The following is a 19,664-nucleotide window of genomic DNA, read 5'->3' on the forward strand; positions in this document are numbered from 1 at the left end:
TAATAAAGAATATCTGATCAGAGAACTCTTCTTTTTTCTGACATTTACCACCATCCTGGTACCTCATAACCTTCTGCAATAGCCTGATGCTTGGTCTCCCTGCCATAAATCTCCCTCACTCCAATCCATCCTCCACCTAGCTTAGTATCCAAGTCCTTCATAAACTGGCCACTTCCTACCTCTCCAGTCTTATGACATCTTACCACACTCCTCTCTCTTCCCCATCTACTCTGTGATCCAGTGATACTGGTTCCTTCCTGTTCATTGCACTAGATACTCGATCACTCAACTCCAGGCATTTTCTTTAGTTGTTCTGCATGCCTGAAACTTTTTCCTTCCTCATCTATGCCTGCTGGCTTCCTTTAGGTCCCAGCTATAATTTGGACCAGCAACCCTGACGGTCTTCCTCTCCTACCTTGATTTTTTTCTCTTTTTTTTAATTAAAGGGGCCATCCCTTGACTCACTTCTTAAAGAGGTCTATTCACTGAATGGGCATTACCTCACTCAAAGTATAACCTGAAAAGGCCTTAGCCTAAAAGAACCAGGGTCTCCCATTGCATCCTGGGTCCTCTCCAGTCGTCCTGGTGAATATCTGGCCACTGCACTCAGGTGGCTCTGGAGGAGAAAGTGAGGCTGGTGACCTTGCACAGCCTTCCCTCACTCAAGTCAAAGTCATTACTCTGATGATGTCATGGTCCTCTTCAAAAACAGAACAAAGACAGCAGATAATCCCACCTTCCACAATAGCCTTTTCCAGACCCTCTGGAGTACTTTCCCTCTGTTGATTATCTCGTGTAATTTTTAGTCTCTCCCACTAGATTGGGAGCTCCTTGAAAATCAATAATGGCATTTTGCTTTTCTTTATGTCCGCAGCATTTAGCACAATGCTTGGCACAGAACAGGCACGCAATAAATGATTATTTACTTGGCTTGTCATGGCCCACTGCTTCCCATATTACTGCTATATCCATACCTACAGAAAGAACAAAAGTGGACAGGAAAGGAGCATTTGGGTTAAGGAGCACAGAATAGAAGGAGGATTTTGTTTATTAGACATTATCTTAATGGGCATTCCAAGGAAAAAAGCCCTTTGTTAAGAGTACTTTATTCCAAAAATTTGTGTGGCAGATTTTCCCTAATGAAAATATGTTCTGTATATTTGCCACAAGGTCATATGCAAGAATTTTGATCCTAGAAATAGTGACCACTTACTTAAATAGCACTTTCACATTGATCATCTCATTGAACCTCAGAACAACCCTGTGAGGTAGGCAGAGGGTATATTACTATTATCCAAGATGACCTCTAAGGTCCTTTCCTGTGCTAATATTTCAGGGTTCTTGCTGTGAGTCTATGAACTCGCTCTTGTTAATGGAGTAAATCAGTGGCCTAATTTTCTAACCATTGAACCCCAGAAATAATAATGGGGCCCATGACAATATAACGTTTGGGGTGGGGGGGAAGGGAATTTTTTATTGGAATATGGACATCTAAACATGACAAAATGTTCCCAAATACCCTTATGTGACTATGGCCCTGGGTGACTGGTTGTGACATTGTTTATTTGGGTATGCTAATTACAGAGGTGGACTGGTCAAGCCTCTGTAGGACAGCAACAGCACCTAATATGGCAAGAATATCCTATTCGTGCCATAAGTAACACTTTGGGGCATCTTCCCAAATTTGTTCTGTTTGACTAAATTGGCAATTCTCAAACTTCTTGGTCTAAGGACTCCTTTGTGCTCTTAAAAATTATTAAGGATCCCTCAAAGATCTTTTATTTATGTGGGCTATATCTGTAGATATTTATTGTATTACTATAAATATAATGTTGACCTCACAGAACCGTGAAAGGATCTTAGGGATCTCACAGGGTCTTAATAGAGAGAACCATTTTCTAATACATTTGAAAAATATCCCTCTTCCTTTTTCCCATCCACCTCCAATTCTGGCCCTATTCAAATGGATCATATATGGATCTGTGATTAAATTAGCTAAGCATTCTTTTTTCTTTTTGAATGATCACTGAATAATCTGAAAGATATGATGTAAAAATGATCAGATCCTAGATATTTTCACCCTAAATTTCTTTTTACATATCTCAAATAATGATGGCTTAAAATCCTTCAGGAATTTACAATGCTTGAAAAACCCATAAGTGAGTTTAGGGATTTTATCGCCAAGATTTCTGGATTAGATAAGTGTATGTAGTTTAAAACAACTCTTCTATTTCAATGTCAGAAAGGAGCACATTGAAAATGGAAAATATTGAACCAAACGCTCCCCAGTCTTAGACTATAGTTTCCTCCCAACTTGCCCAGGTTTAAAGATTCCATTTGAAAAGACTTTCCTTAAAATATTCATAATGGATTGTGTCTACATTAGCATTTCAATGATGCAGAGTTTCCATTGTGCTATAGAGACCTCTTTAGTCTGTCACATTGATTAAATAAGAGAGGCAGCCAAATGTTACGGTCACAGAAACAAGCAGCAAACATTCGTAAAACTCACCAATGTAGGATCGAGATTTAGTCAGAGTCGTGATGACCCAAAGGTCACTATTCTTCGTCCAGAAAACTCATGAGATCTATTTTGCTTCTGGAGCACTAAGATTTGTGTTGAAGAGAATGAATTCTGTAAATCCCCACCTACTGAACTCAGTTATCCCGCCCCCACCCCCACCCGAGCCCAGAAACATAGGCCCTTGGGTGAGGAGAGATAGAAGGACTCCCTTACATTTGCCTACCTAGCCAGATTTATGCTTGGTTACCCTGGAACGTGGCCTGACTGCTGATAGCAACTGTTTTCACTGTGTGAGAAGTTAAAAAAGTAACAAGAAAAGGAAAGAGATTAATAACAATGACTTAAATGTGCATAGGACCTAGCAGTTTGTAAAGTACTTAAAAAGATTTTATAATTTGATCCTCACTACACTGAAAAAAAATAACAACCATCACAAGAGCAAAAACAATAACAACTGCAGCTGACGTTTTGAATGGTGCTTTTAATTTGGTAAAGTGCTTTACACACATAACCCACATTTGAGACTCAAAACCCTGTATTCCCATTCCCATTAATGGATGAAGAAACTGAAATAATATGGTTGACCAGATGATTTCTAAGGTACACCCTAGCTCTAAAATTCTAGGATTTTTCCTATTTTTCCATAATCCTGTTATTTGCTGAAGGTCACACAATGAATTATTGGTACACTTAAGAAATATGTAACCTAACTCCTTGAACTGGGAATGTAGTTGGAAAAATATTCTATAGAAACATTGAAGGAGACCCTAACTTACTCTGCTCTGCTGTGATACTCAGGTCATAGCCCCCTGGGGGTTCTAGAGTCAGCATAGCTAAATTGGAGTTGGGTGGCATAATGTAATGAAATGGAATTCAAAACAAAGATGCCCTTTTTTTTCACCTTATATAGTTGTCAGACCTGGCATGTCTTAATGGAACTGGACCTTATTCCCCATCCCCAGTCATCAATATTTTCTATTATTATTTTCCCCCATGTCCTGGAAATTGCTTTTCATTTACTTTGCATTTGGTATTTACTTATCTACCTGCATGTTGATTTTCCCAATAGAATATAAACTTCTTGAGGGCAGAGACTATATAATTTTTATCTTTTATCCCCAGCATGTATCAGTGTCTGGCACACAGTAAATGATGAATAAACCCTTATTGAATGAACAAATGATTCCCCAAAAGCAGTAAATATATCTCATAGAAATTGTCATATTCGTTTTGATTGTATTTTCTTTAAAGGCCTTCTTATTTCTGATGTTCAAGCATTTTATTGGCGCCCTTTGTAAAAATAAATAAATAAATAAATAAATAAATAAATAAATAAATGATTTTGTACTAGTTAAGCTCAGGACAGGGTATGATAATCAGTGTGCAATTAAAAGAAATAATCTAACTTTATTGTAAAAGATTTGGGTGTGTTTAAATGTAGTTATACCCACCCCATCCCCCAATTATACTGAGAGCTCCTTGAGATCAGCCTCTTTGGGATTTTTTGTGGTGGTGGGAGCTGGGGGGGAGGGGCAGAGGGAGGAGGAGGTTTGGGGGCAGGGTGTTGCCTTTCTCTGAATCCTTAACACAACAGTGTCCAGCATTTGGCAGGCACATAATATATGTTTCTTGACTTGACTTGGCCCCTTTCATGAACTAGGAACAGAAAACTATACCCCAAGGTGATAAAGATCAGCAGCTATGATTGATCTTTGAATGATGGTATAGATGAGGTTGATTTTAGTTTGTGAAAAAAACTCTAGAACTCATTTTTAAAGAGAAAGGTTGTGAGCACTTAGAATGGGAATCTCAAAGAACTAGCTGGGCTTCATCAAAAGCTGATTTCATCAGACTAACCTTATTTCCTTTTTTTTTTTTACAAGGTTATTTAACAGGTAAATCAGAGAAATACTATTTGAACGGTATATCCTTGTGGACAGGCTTCAAAGGGTTAATGTACAATTAAGTGGCATAAGTTTCATAATTGAGCCCAAAGACTAGTAATTAACAAACTGGAAGAAGCTCTCTAATGAAGTGGCCCATGAATCTGTTCTTGTTTCTATATTGTTCAACATTTTTACCAGTGATTTTGAACAAGGGATAGTTGGTCATGCTTATCAGATTTGTAAATTACATGAGGCCAGGAAGGATAGCTAGCATGTTGGAAGACAGAGAGAAACCTTACAGATCTTAACTAGGAAGAATAATGGGCCAAACCTAATAAGTTTAATTTTAATAAGGATGTGAGATTCTATAGTTAAGATCCAAAAGTCAATTTCATAGTAAACATGGAGAAGGCATGATTAATAAACAGTCCCTATGAGAAAGAAATGATTTTAGTGAACTACAAGTTCAACATTACTAATGTGGCACCAAAACAATTAATGTGGTCTTAGAATTTATCTTTGAACAGAAATTCAAACAAAGTTAAAGGGACAATGCATTCAATCTAATCAGACAGTGTCCAGAGTACTATGTTCAAGGGTCAGGATGTACCTTTGACTAGGGAAGACCCAGAGTACCAGAATACCTGTAACCAGGTAATCATGGTTCTTCCTTGCCTGAAACTCCCTTCCTTGCTTTGCTGCCTCGAACAAAGTGTGAGGAATTTATGAACAGAAACTATAGAGATGGAGGAGGTGTGTTTGTTCTCCAACCCTCATGCCATCTCTTCTTGAGGGAATTAGCCTGGATGATCATTTAACTGGTTTAGGTAATGTAGGCTATTTATCTTCTCCTACCTCATCTCAGTGTCTCTCTGTCCAGCTCCCTATTGAATGATGTTATAGAGATTATAACCTATGCTCTGACAAATTGCCACATTTCAGGAAGGACATTGGCAAGCAGAGTAAGATAAACAGGAAGATAAGGGGTCTAAAAATCATGCTGGGGCAGTTTGAAGGATCTGGAGATAGCCTGGAGAAGGGAAGATATAAGTAGAAATATGACATATATCTTTAAGTATTTAGGGGGCTGTCATGTATAAGAGGGATTATACTTACTATGAAACAGGAGCAAGTACTCAATATAGGAAAAAAAACCTTCCTGACAGAGCAATAAAATTAATTTCTTTGGAAAATACATAGTAAGTTCTCTATCACTGGAGGTCTTAAAGAGGTGATTGCTTGACCATGTGTTGTGAATGTTGTGGAGATTGGATTGTCAATTCCTTGAGGGCAGGAGCTGTCTGTATTTTTCTTATTTGTATCCCTAGCACTTAGTGCTTAATGTTTATTGAATTGAATTAATAGATGAGGGTTTGTTCTGGTATTAACCAGACCATTACATGTATCATCTTCCCATATAGGAATATAAACAACTTTACTATATTAAATCCTTTATGATGGAACTTTTAAAATTTTTATGCTTCTCTTGAGTCTTGTGGTGCCAGGGCAGCCCTGTATTCCCTTCTTTCTTTTTTTTTTTTTTAGCTTTTTGGAGGGCAATTGGGGTTGTGACTTGTCCAAGGTCACTTGGCTAGTTTTTGTGTTAAGTATCTGAGGCAGGATTTGAACTCAGGTCCTCCTCACTCCAGGGCTGGTGCTGTATTCACTGTGCCACCTAGCAGCCACAAATTACATGCTGCCCAACGTGGGGCTCAAACCCACAACCCTGGGATTAAGGGTCCCATGCTCTACTGACTGAGGTAGCCAGGCAGGTCCCCTTATTTCTTTAAGAAAAAGATAATATGTTAAGGTTTTTTGATCCCTCTGATTACTCCACCCTGATTACTCCACTCATCCCTTGCCAGTACTCCCCAGTAAAGTTTAGAGGGGTTGGGGGTGGGGGTGGGGGGTAGGGCAAGTGCAAAATAGTGGGAAGAGGAGACACCAGTGTATCCCAAGTGTCCTCTGGTCCTCTCTTCATATTTGAAAGTAATCAAAAATGGGCAAAGGTCATCCTAAGAAGCCAAGAAGGAAAATGCCTTCATATGGCTTCCTCATGCAAATCTGCTAAGAGGAACCCAAGAAGCAGCACCCAGATACTTCTTTGGTCTTCTCAGAATTTCCTAAAAAGTGCTCAGAAAGGTGGAAGACAATAATGTCTACTAAAGAGAAAAGATAACTTGAGGACATAGCAAAAGCTGATTAAGGTTCGTTATGAAAGAGAAATGAAAACCTATATACCACCTAAAGGAGAAACAAAAAAAAAATTTAAGGATGCCAATGCACCAAAGAGGCCTCCTTCAACATTTTTCTTATTCTGTTCTGAGTATCATCCAAAAATCAAAGAGGAACATCCTAGTCTTTCTATTGGAGGTGTGGCAAGAAAAAAAAATTGGGAAAAATGTGGAATAATTTTGCTGCAGATGTCAAGCAACCTTATGAAAAGAAGAAAGCTAAACTGAAGGAAAAATATGAAAAGAATATTGCTGCATTCCAGGCTAAAGGAACACCTGATGTTGGTAATAAGGGAGCTATTATCAAGGCTGAGAAGAGCAAGAAAAAGAAGGAGGAGGAAGAGGAAGATGAAGAAGACAAGGAAGATGAAGAAGATGGGGAGAAGGATGAAGAAGGTGATGATGATGAATGGGTTGATTCTAGAGCATCTTTTTCTTTTCTATAAAGCATTTAACCCCTTGTACACAACTCATTCCTTTTAAAGAAAAAAAATTGAACATAAGTCTGTATAAGATTTGTTTTTAAACTGTGCAGTGTCTTTTTTGTGTGTGTGTATAGTTAACATATTACCAAATGTGCCTTTAGACAACCCTGTCCTTTAGTGGTAATTTTTTTTTGGCCTTTTTGGAGGGGGGAGGGCAGGGCAATTGGGGTTAAGTGATTTGCCCAAGGTCACATAGCTTAGTAAGTGTTAAGTGTCTGAGGTTGGATTTGAACTCAGGTCCTCCTGACTCCAGGGCCAGTGCTCTATTCACTGTGCCACCTAGCCACCCCTTTAGTGGTATTTTCTATAGCCACTAAACTTGCCTGGTACAGTATGGGGGTTGTAAATTGGCATGGAAATTTAAAGCAGATTCTTGTTGGCGCACAACATAAATCAGTTATATATGGGGATGTAATTCATTTTCATCTTCAGTTGTCTTTGATGTAGCATATGAAATAATTGTTTTGTTAACCGAATACCACTCTAAAAAAAGAAGTTGCAGCTCTTTTGTTGACATTTTGAATGTTTTTAAATAAATACAATTTTTGTTAGAAAAAATAAAATAAAATCCACCCCCCCCATTTTTTTAGCTCTTCCAAGAATATACATTTTTTTACTTGAAATTTTGCTTGTAGTTGTTTTAACACCATTACCTTCTGATTTTGTATCTTGATCTTTCCTGTCACTATTTACAGTCAGGTTCTTTTTTTAATTGTTTGTTCATTTTCCCTATTTCTTAACTTTTAACTTTATATTAAAGTTGATTTCTCCTCCCAAGGTAGGATTGAGGGAGTGCTGTCCTAAGATTCATATTTTTTGTACTGCTGTTTTCTTTCTTTTTTTTTCACTTTTTTTGTCTTTATTAATTTGTTTGTTTACTTTTAGTTTACAATATTGTTCCACAGTCACTCAAGTTTCAAATTTTCTCTCCCTGTCTCTCCTTGCCGCCCTCCCCCCATGGCAGCATGTGATCAAGTATAGGATCTGCAAATACTTTCACATTAGACATTAATCAGGTTGTAAAGAAGGATTATGGAATGAACAATTGGAAAGAGGAAACAACACCAAACAAGAAAAGAAAGAGAGCAGGTAGTTTGCTTCAATATGCCTTCAAACTTTGTAGTTCTTTCTCTGAATGTAGACATCTCTTTCCACTATGAGTCTTTTGGAATTGTCTTATAACCCTGCATTGCTGAGAAGAGCCCAGTCTATCAGAGTTGGTCGTCACACATATGTTGTGTCTGTAATTGTGTACAAATTTCTCTTGGTTCTGCTTGTCTCATTCAACATCAGTTTGTATAAGACTGTCCAGGTAAATATGAAGTCTGTCTGCTCCTCATTTCTTATAGCACAATAGTATTCCATTACATTCATTTACCACACCTTGTTTAGCTATTCCCCAGTTGATGGGCATCCCCTTAATTTCCAATTCTTTGCCACCACAAAAGGAGCTGCTATAAATATTTTTGTACATACAGGTCTCCCTCCCACTTCTATGATCTCTTTGGGATACAACCCTAGAATGAACTGCTGTTTTCAGAACTAATTCTTGGAGTCTGTAAGTTTTCAATGCTTCCAAGGTGGTTTGATCCAAGAAAAAGTGTGGTCACTGCTCTCCTGATCTCCACTCTGGTTTTTATGCAAGAAAGGCCCTTAGTCCCTTGCAGCTTCAAGTCCTAGTTCTTCTCTTGACCCTGAAACTATAACCAGGTCCCTTGCTCTCCTGCTGCCACAAGTGCTAATTATCCTCTCTTCCTTGTAACTGGGACCAGCGTTCCTGCTCCCCTGAGGCAGCAAGTGCTAGTATTCCTCTTCACCCTGGAATTATGACCCAGAACTGTGTATGGGAAATCTGATAGGGTCCTCCACCCAGTGCCAGAAAAGGGTCCTCTATAATCTCTTTCTGACCAGTTGTTCAACCTCCTTACCATCTCTGGGCTAAAAACTCCCAAAGTTACTGCTACTGCTCTTGCAGCCACCTCCAAAGCCTCTTACTGGTGTTGCTACTGTGTGCCCTTACCCCAGCATCATAGAACTCTCCTGACAACTCCCTAAATTGTCTTGGACTGGAAAATGCCTCACCCTGACCTTTTGATAGTTCTGCCACTATACAATTCTTTTGAGGCATTTCTTCAAAGTTGTTTGGAGGGGAATATTGAGAGAGTTCATCTGGGTTGTTGTCTCTGCCTCATCATCTTGGTTCCAGTACCCCAGGTTTCTGAGTTCTTGCTCATCTAAGAAGTATTGCTTAAGCCATTCAAGGTAACTCCCTCATTGCCAAAAGTATTCCCTATTATCTTACTAGGATGCCTGAGTGAGAATTACAGATTAATTCCTTTGGCCATGAAGACCCCTGTTAAAAGGAACTCCCCCTGGAGCCATGATACACTAAACTATTTTCAGTCACTGCCGTCTAAGCCTGAATTGTATTCCTATTTTTGAGGTTCAATTTGGCAGATCCTTGAGAGTTAGGTCCTAATGGAATAGGACATAGGTCACTTATGTTTTGTTAGGAAAACAGGTGGATTAAGTTCAGAGTATGGCTTGGGATAGAGTAGTACTGGCTATGTTATAATCAAAAAAGGATAATGCTAATTATTTTGTTGTAGATAAAATTCTGTTTAAGTGAATGCATTGCTACAAATGACATTACCAGTCTGAGAGATGTGAAAATCTAACAATTGATGCTCAGCTTCTGTAGAGAGAATAAGTAAGCAAAAAAGAATTCTGAACACAACAGGGGAATGAGAATGGTGTCACATAGTCTGATGCTTATATAAATCCCTTCCTTAGAGTTCCTAAATGGTGATATATTCTTTTGTTTTGGTAGGTTATCTTGACATCTTTTGGGAGGAAAATACTTAAGAAAATGAAAGAGTATTTGCTACTAGTTGGCAAGACAAAAGAACTGTAAATAACTTAGTTCCTTCCCTTCCTATAAGGAAACCAGCAAACAATAAAGACCTTTAAGAGAGTGGCTCTAACTTGGATAGAAACTAAAAAATTATATAATTCATTGTTGAAAATGAATTACAGAGGCAGCTAGGTGGAGCAGTGAGTAAAGTGCAGGCCCAGGAGTCAGGAGGACCCGAGTTCAGCTAGCCGGGTAACCTTGGGCAAGTTACTTAACCCCAATTGCCCCTCCAAAAGGAAAAAAAAAAAGAAAATGAATTACAATCAAGAATATAATGTGCCCTTGATGGAAAATTATTCATTTGCTAAGCATCTACAAGTGATGCAGTCCTATGTCTCAAAGAGATGAAATAGTCTCCCCAGCCTGGAGAAATACACAGAAAGGTAGATAGAAAAGGTAAAGAAGAATGTTGTCAAGCCTGTTAAGGTTCCATAAAGATAGTCATTATCTTCTTCAGCTAGAGAGATAGGAGAGCAGTGACCAGAGTGGGAGGGTGAACCTGATCTTTAGTGAACTTTCTCTTGGCCAAAAATCCAGACCATTGATGGAGTGTCTCCTTTTCCTTTTTTAATTTCTCTTCCCCCTCCCTTTTCTATCTGAAGGGAAATAGGTTTAAATCCGATCTTCTGTGCCTCCTTTCAAACTATAATTTACTATTCCAATAGTACTTTAAATCTGATTTTCTCTAGATAAGAGACAAGATTAATCTTAATTGTTCTGCAAGTATGTCTTTAAATGTATGCATAGAATGCCAATTGGGAAGCCTTTGGCTGTTGAACAACAAAGATTTTAATTGGTTGGGAAGTTTACTTTTCAGCTTAGTAGTGGAGGCCACTTGGGACTTTACAAGTTGCTATAATTGTATTAATAATCAGTGTAAAAGGGGACTGGTGAGCAGACTTAGTGTGCTTGCCTGATGCAATCTCCATATGGAAGAGGCTGAGAAGCCTGTTGTTGCAAAGGCATAATAAAAGGTAATGGAGGGACCCTGCACCTCAATTTGGAGCATGCACAGACATTCTGTAATTAGTTCCATTCTGCTAACCACGTGATAAAAAGCCTGTCTATTACTGGTTATGGAGCTAGGACTGACAGGCATATAAAAGGTGCTAACTGAGTAATATGAAGGAGTCATTCCTGCCTGGCTGGGTTCACATGAGGAGGCAAGGATTCAGCCCTTGATAGATAGAGAAGCCTCACTCATGCATTCATGTCCCCACTGGGGCCATGGAACTCATAAGCAAAGAAACTGTTTTGTGAGCAAGTCCTGAGCAAATGACCCAGTTGTGAGCCCAGAGTAGTAGAAATGTGAATTTGTTGATCCATTAGTATTACAGTTACACATTCGGAAGCAAATTTAATGGGGCAAATATTATCCAGAAACTTCTTTAATCTGAGTCAACTCTCCCTAGGGACTGAGGGAGTATTCCTTCTCACTTCCAGGGTATAGTATATTAAAGCAAATCTATCTTGCCACAACTTCATAGTAAATATTTCTTTCTAAAAGCTAATTTGTTAAGTGGAAGTTGGGTAGTAATCACTAATGGTTAAAGGTATAATAATGGGGACTTGTTGATAGCATTAGAGGAAGCTACCCCATTGCCTTTCAGAGGTATCCTGGAATCAGGGAGCCAAATGTGTAGCTCACTTTGAAAGGGTGAGTTCAGAGTCTTGTTACACCAATATTAAGAATATGTATTTGCAGGGTGGCCAGGTGGCCCAGTGAGTAAGAGCACCAGCCCCAGAGTTGGGATGACCTGGGATCGAATCCAGGCTCAGATACTTAGCACCACACCCAGAAATAATTGGCTGTGTAACCTTGAGCAAGTTAACCCCAGCTGCTTAAAAAAAAAAAGGTGTTTGCTTAGTTTGTCCATATTTTTTTTTTTTAAAGCAATTGGGGTTAAGTAACTTGCTCAAGGTTACACAGCCAGTTATTTCTGGGTGTGGTGCTAAGTATCTGAGCCCGGATTCAATCCCAGGTCATCCTGATTCTGTCCGGTGCTCTTACTCACTGTGCTACCTGGCCGCCCCTTAGCTTGTCCATATTAGCAGGGGAAAGAATCCCTATTGTGAGAAACATGCTCACAAAAGAATAAGACATTGACTAATAAACTCAGGAAGGCATTTAATTTCGATCTTGCAAGAGTGGGTAACCTAAACATAGGCACGTTCATTTAAGGCAAATACACAATTTTTCTACCTTGCCCCAATTTGCATTTCCCTTCCCTGTTCCCATTGACTGGAAGTAGCAGGGTTCCCAGTCTATCTGAAGACACCTAAAACTCACCCATGTGGGTCTCCACCTCTGATTACATTTCACATTTCAGTCTCCCTCCCCTCATTCTCATTTCCTTTATACTTTGACAAGTCATAAATTCTTTCAAAGGAGTTTCCTCAATTGATGTTCCCAGGTTGTTGAAGTTTCCTTCATCATTAACACAAGAAGAGTTGCAATACACAAGATAACCAATTTTAATCTTTCTGGTGACAACCTGAAAGTTTGGTTAAAGAGGCAAACAGGCTATGTGATATCTTAATTGAATAGGTGGTAAATACAACAAGATAAGAGAGTTAACAAAGTGTCAATTGAAATTATGACCCAGGATATCTGTGTTTTCTTTACCATTAATATGCCTTAACATATATAATATATGTCCATAAAATATTACAAAAAATTCTATTTTTCAAGATAGTGTCTCAGTTAAGGATCTCATCCTTAATGGCCATAAACAGAAAATGTTCTTAGGTCAACCCCATCTAGTCTTGTTAACATAGGAAGAGGTATTCTCTGAGTTTACTCAGAAACAAAGAAGTTGTTAGGTCCAGGCTCTTCTTCTGGTTGATTAGTTGAGGCTATGGCCCTTATTTAGGATCAAGATGATATTAAATGATTATCATTAGTATTACAGACATTACATATTTTTTTGTGGAAACATCAGTTCAATTCATCTCTTACCCTATGAATCTGGACTATTATCTCTGGACATAAACTAGTTGTTTGTAGTTTTAGCAGATCACTTGATCAAGGGTGCCTTGGGCTATGAGAGAGACAGACAGACAGAGATGCAGAGACAGAGAGAGACAGAGATGAAAAAAGGCTATGACTGGAAAGAAGGCTCCACTCAAAGTCAAACTTCTAGGCAAAAAGAAACATAAATATGGTCAAGAAACAATTCAGCTTCTCCCACTCCCAGAAAAGAGGTTATGGACAGCTATCTGTCTTACACAGCAACACCTGCAGGTTACATTAATGGACTACTACATTGTGTACAGGAAATAGCACTTGATTTGGGGTCAGAAGATCTGAATGTAAGAACTGGCTCCAACATCTATTCCTTCTTTGTCTATAGCAAAATTTATCTTTTCTTCCACTGTATTCCTATAGCCCTTGGTATTTGTATGTCATTTATTTGTCAATAACATATCAATCAAATAGTCAGTAGCACTTATTAAGCACTACTATATGCCAGGCACTGTGCACTGGGGGTATGAAATGGGACACAAGGCAGTCTCTGCCCTCGAGGAGCTCACTATCTAACGGGAGAGACAACAAGCAAACGAGTATATAAAAATAAGTCATATACTGAATAAATGGGAAATAATCCAAAGAAGAAAGGCACTAGACAGGTTAGGAAAGTTTTCCTGTACAAGATGGGATTTTAGTTGGGACTTAAACGAAGCCAGGGAAGTCAGTAGGCAGAGATGATGGCCAGGAGGGAGAACATCCCAGGCACATGGGATAGGAGAAAAAAAAACCCTATGTCCAAGAGATGGAGTGTCTTATTCATGAAACAGCAAAGAGACCATTGTCACTGGACAGAAGAGTATGTGGCAGGGAGTAATTATAAGAAGACTGGAAAGGCAGGTTACCATGTTTTATTGTGAAAATAAGTACCTTAAAAAGAGAATTTGTTGAAATTTTGTCTTTGTTTTCCATAGCACAAAAAACAGGGCTTTGCACAATAGGTGCATATTAATGTTTGTTGAATTGAATTGAAATATAAATATGTGTAAATTTCTCCATATACATATATATTTAATTATGTATGTCATATCTACCAGAGTAAAGTATAAATTTAAACACAGTAGGGAAAAACATGGTATAGAGAAGATGCCTCTTACTTGAACTCAAAAGAACTGACTTCTAGCCATAACACCTATCATTTGCTAGCCATGTTATTTTGCACAAGAGACTGAAAGAAATAAATCACTGAGACTCAATTTTTTTCATATGTAAAATGGGAATGATAATACCAGCCCAACTTATCCAGCAGGATTGTCATGAGGATTAGATGAAATAATGGATGTGAAGATACTTTGTAAACTATAAAATGTTAGGAATCTATAAAGGACTATTACTACTTGAGGTCTGGGATTATATTTAAGGTCTTTTTATATCTCTAATAGCTAGTATAGTGCTTTACATCTGATAGATGTTTACCAGATGTTTGTTGATTATGATATAAAAGCTTGATGTTTTTCTTTAAGTATTGAAAATTTTAGTTCTATGTTTACCCAAGCATCAGGGGGAAAAAAGTATACTTCAATATTCTCCATTGTGCTCAAATTTATAATTATACTATGTAAATGTCATAATGCTTCCTGATAGCATATTTGTAGAATTGACATAGTATTATCCTTGCTGTACTAAGAAGAAAAAAGGATTAGGAGGAGGGACTCCTAGGACTCAGTATGTGTGATTTTGGACAATTCCCCTAACTTTTCTATGTCTCAGGATCCTACTGTATAAAATAGGCATAGTAGGGGGAGGCTAAGTGTCACAGTGAATAGAGCACTGGCCCTGGAGTCAGGAGGACCTGAGTTCAAATTTGGCCTCAGACACTTAACACAAAAAACTAGCTGTGTGACCTTGGGCAAGTTACTTAACCCCAATTGCCCTACCTTCTGCCCTCCAAAAAAAAAAAAGCAAAAAAAAAAAAAAGAATTTGTCTTCGGGGCAGCTAGGTGGAGCAGTGAATAGAGCACCGTGCCTAGATTCAGGAGGACCCGAGTTCAAATTTGGCCTCAGACACTTGACACAATTACTAGCCGTGTGACTTGGGTAAGTCACTTAACCCTAATTGCCCTCCAAAAAGCAAAATAAATGAATGAATGAATGAATGAATGAATGAATAAAATAGGTATAGTAGTTATATGCAATTAAGGAGAGCAAATTGAAAAAAAAAACTCACTGTTTTCTGATGTCCTAAACCCAACGCATGGTGCCAATAAAAAGAATCACAGTCTTAATGCTCTGGGCCTAAGATGTAGATTCTGATTTCAGGAGAGCAGAGATTTATGAGAACAAGATGATGCCTCCATCCTTCCAGGCTCCCAGGTTCACAAAGTTGGAGCCATCCTTGATTATTCCTTCTCCCTTAATCCCTATATCCAATCAGTTCCTGAGTTTTGTTGATCTTACTTCCATAATATTGCTTTAATGCATTCCCTTCTTACTACTCATATAGCTAATATCCTAGTTCAGCCTGCAATAAATTCTTTGCTGGTTCAGTGCAACAACCTCCTAATTGGTCTCCCTACCTAAAGATTCTCTCTTCTCCAATTCATCTACCACAGAGCTGCCAAACTGGTATTCCCAAAACACAGATGTGTCCATGTTCTTCCCCTACTGAGAAATCTTCAAATGACTCCCTTTCTTTGACCTCTGTAATAAAATTCAAACTCCTTAACCTAGCATTTAAAAGTCTCTGGTTTTCCTCTGTCTTTCCATTTTTATTTCATATTATTTCCCTTTATATGCTCTTGTTTCTGGTCCTTCAAAATGGCCTACTAAATGACTCCCATAGAGCAGTGGTTTCTAAACCCCTAGTACTAGAAATATTTTAACATGCACTTCCAATATATGGAAGTAACCCTTAGTTTCTCTCTCTGTAAAGGAGAAATGAGTGCTGGGGATGACATCTTGCTTACCAAAACCAGAATTCTTTGTGTAACTGGCTTCCAATCAAGACTGGGACATTTTGTATGCCACTGCATATCTGATGTGACTCTGGATTGATGGAGAGAATACTGAGCCTGCTGCAATACTGTGTATGTACATGATTAAGAGAGTTAATGAGCTGGGGCCAGAACTTCTTTGGGGAGAAACATATTTGGTTTTGAAAGCTCTTTGGGAGAGACAGGTGAAGACAGAAGCTGCAGATATGCAAGAGAAACTATCTCTTTCACCTTGCCTTCTTAGAGACTACTAGAATTGAATTCTTTAGGTGGGATTGGACGCTGTCTTTTGGTTTGAACTCACTCCCTGTTGAAGGGCTCATTCACTTATTGAAATATATATGTATATATTTATATTTATATATGTTTTAAATGTGTATATATTTCTGCCTATACCATATGTACATATTCACATGCATATATACATGTGTGTATTGTATATGTGTTATACACACATATCCTAATCTGTAGAACTCCAATTTCTGCTTGCTGTTTTGCCTGGATAAATATATCCTGATGGTCTTTTGTGTAACGTGCATTTTGTTAGGAAAAAGCAAAGTTGGCAAGAGTAAGGGAGGGCTACCATTGCCCTTAGGAAGGAAGGGATTTTCCTTCAGAACACTTAAACATTACACTGCTAATCCAGAGGTGTTTGGGGCAGGAGGGCGGGGAAATAGTTATAATTCTAGCCTAATTCTCTTCTTGGAGACTGGAGAAAAGAGTTCCTAGCCTCTCAGCACTCCTGGGACCAGCTTCCTCCTCCTCCCTACCAAAGCTTGCTCTTGGCTCTCCTCACCTCCTTGGCTTCTGAGGCAAGCATGTGTCTGGAAAAGGGCCAATTCTGGTTTGTATAGTCTATCCTTTTTTACAAAGCCTTGGGAGATCTCTAAAGGCAACAGTTATCTCTCCCTCTTTCTGGGTAACCATGCAGCCACAGAGGAGTTAGAGCAGCAAGTTTCAACCACAGAAGTATAATGACCAATAAGAACAGAGTGGCCTCCAGAAAGAAAGAAACAAGAAAGGAAGAGCCCTCTTGGCATCTATCAGTCTGTACTCAGTAGAGGTAGATTGTAAAATAGCTAATGAGAAACCTTGTAGCAACTTCCCAATGAAGCTTGAGTGTCAGCCTCTTGTCTAGGTGCAATCATTACATGATTCTTCATTGCTTACAATTCCTTTTTCTGTATTTGAGAATAAAACTGCCTGTTCCACATCCAATCTGTGTTTATATTCTAGGCAACATTTAATTTCCCTAGCCCCATCCCCTGCTGGGGAGTATCCCTTATATTAGAGCCATAAATATAAATGTATAAAATATATATTTATATATAACATGTATTATAAATATATAAACTTTAATCCTAGAGACAATAGGGAGCCAATAGAGTTTACTGAGTAGGGGAGGGACACAGTGTGATCTCTATTTTAGGAAAAGGACTTGGACAGTTATGTGGAAGATGGATGGAAAATTAAAGAATCTTAAGGTGGGGAAACTAGTTAGGAAAGTATTGGAATATTCCAGGCTAGAGGTGATAAGGGCCTGGAGAGGGCAGTGGATATGGAGGGATAGGAGACAGATTGTGGGAGACAGGGAAAAGAGAGGAGAGGGGGCAGGCGAAGAATTTTGCTCACATAACTATTCTGGAGACCATTAGAGTCTCAAGAGGTAACCATACAGGAGCCATGCCTGGGGATGGATGTATGATTGGCCCTTGTGAGAGGAGCAGAATAAGAAAATGTTGAAGGAGGTGGGCTAGTTGTGTTGTAGACAACCCTATGATTAGCCATGGTAGAGAAGTGTTGCTATGTTCCCATTCTTTGAGTGATTGATCATCACCCTTTTGTGTCAAGCCACAGCCACCTTGGGGTCATTCTATGTCTCCACATTGGAGACCCCTAACCCAGAGGACAAAGAGGATCATGTAGCTCCCTACTAGGTTCATGTTTGCTGAACTGAATGGTATTTAATTTAATTAGAAGAGAGGCCCTCAAAGGTTACAGAAATGAGCACAAGTGGAAGTAGCAATAGGGTTGAAGGTAGGCAGGACCAGAGCTGAGACAGATAGATATCTGATACATAAAAGCTAAAGTAGCCCATACATTCTCTTATGACCTTCATCACAGCTCTATACTCACTAATAAGTTTCTGATCCCAGAGCAAAGATATATGTCCCTTTCATTGTCCTAAATTAAACCTGATGAGTCAGGGGTAAATCTCTAATGCCATTAGCTGGAGTCACCCACTGGTATTCTTGCCCCCAAGATTATCCACTGAGAACCATTTAGTCAGGCAGCCTTGAGTCATTTTACAAAGGGGTATTTACAATTTACAAAGGCTGTATAGTAAAAACATTTGGCACAAAGATCCTCCTAAGAGTCTGCAACACATTCTACCTCAAAGTACATAGAGAGTCTAAGGGAAAGTGGGTTCAAGCTGAGAGAGTCCCTGAAACAAAATGGTATCACATGGCTTTTAGTTGCTGAAATCTCTTCTCTTATTTGTGTTCAAGGAGTTTCCCTTATGCATGGTGAATCTGTGTTGTCTGTCCTTGGCTCCTAATGACATCAGCTGATCCAAGGATCTGCTAGGACGCTAATAAGAAAGTGAGAATTTGGGGTGGCTAGGTGGCACAGTGAATAGAGCACTGGCCCTGGAATTAGGAGAACCTGAGTTAAAATCTGGCCTCAGACACTTAACACTTACTAGCCATGTGACCTTGGGCAAGTCACCTAACCACAATTGCCCTGCCTTCCCCCTCCAAGAAAGAAAAAAAAAGTGAGTATTTGAATATTCCCTCAAACTTGAAGTTCTAATTCAGGCAAAAGACTGCCCTTGAGGATCCTTGAGGATCTAGAAGGCCACACGTGGCCACTGATTCCCCACAATTTTGAATTTGCCAGTGACCAGATCAAAGTTGTCTCCTGCTTTCAAAGTGCCATCTTCTTAGGGGTTAGGTGGAATGTTCTCTCCTCATTCACTGTCTAATGGAATCTCTTTCCATTACAAAAGGATTCCAGTACTTTTATATAGGACCAAATGGATGTGATAAAATCCATCAATTGCTCTCCATTTGCAGTTCTGCCCAATTTTGAGGAACAATACAACCCTCCCATGATAAACTAATCAATTCTAATCTCATCACCATACTAGTAACTCAAGCCTCAGACACCACCTCCCTCAGCCTTGTCTCTCCTCTGATTGGAGGGTTGGAGGGTAGAGTACTAAATTCCTCCCAAAGCTTTTCTTTATAGAAGGCAAAATTGGGCTTCTAGCTCACTCCATTCTGTATCTACATCTCTGGTTTCACATCTATAGAACAAGCTGTCTCTTAACTAGTTACCTCTCCAGGTACTCCCTGGTTCTGTACCACCCAGCTTTCCAACTTCCTTTTGTATATTGTCTTCCTCCATTAGACTTGTAAGTTCCTTGAGGGTACAGACTCTTTTTTTTCCTTACTTGTATTACTAGCAGGTTAGCACATTGCCTGGCATATAGTAATAAAAATATTTATTGAATTGAACTGAAAATTAGAAGAAGCTCTCTGTCTGGTATCATGTCACTTCATCCAAGGGCTTTCAAAGACAGAAATGCTCTAACCTCAAATGTGGCCTTTCTTGCATAAATTTAATTCTGAGAATCCAGGTGCCATAGAGATAAGT

General features: G+C 38.9%; 1 non-coding gene and 1 pseudogene across 1 annotated transcript; one reads left to right on the forward strand and one right to left on the reverse strand.

Moving 5' to 3' along the window:
• Positions 1 to 6,107: 6,107 nt before the first annotated feature.
• TRNAK-CUU (transfer RNA lysine (anticodon CUU)) lies at positions 6,108 to 6,180 on the reverse strand. Its single transcript has one exon. It is a non-coding gene; the product is annotated as a tRNA-Lys (tRNA).
• Positions 6,181 to 6,409: 229 nt separating this feature from the next.
• LOC138166488 (high mobility group protein B1 pseudogene) lies at positions 6,410 to 7,090 on the forward strand (annotated as a pseudogene).
• The last annotated feature ends 12,574 nt before the right edge of the window (positions 7,091 to 19,664 follow it).

Source organism: Petaurus breviceps, unplaced genomic scaffold (assembly GCF_028583685.1).
Source record: "Petaurus breviceps papuanus isolate PSGF00001 unplaced genomic scaffold, PetGlider_PUasm1.0 224, whole genome shotgun sequence".
NCBI lineage: Eukaryota > Metazoa > Chordata > Mammalia > Diprotodontia > Petauridae > Petaurus > Petaurus breviceps.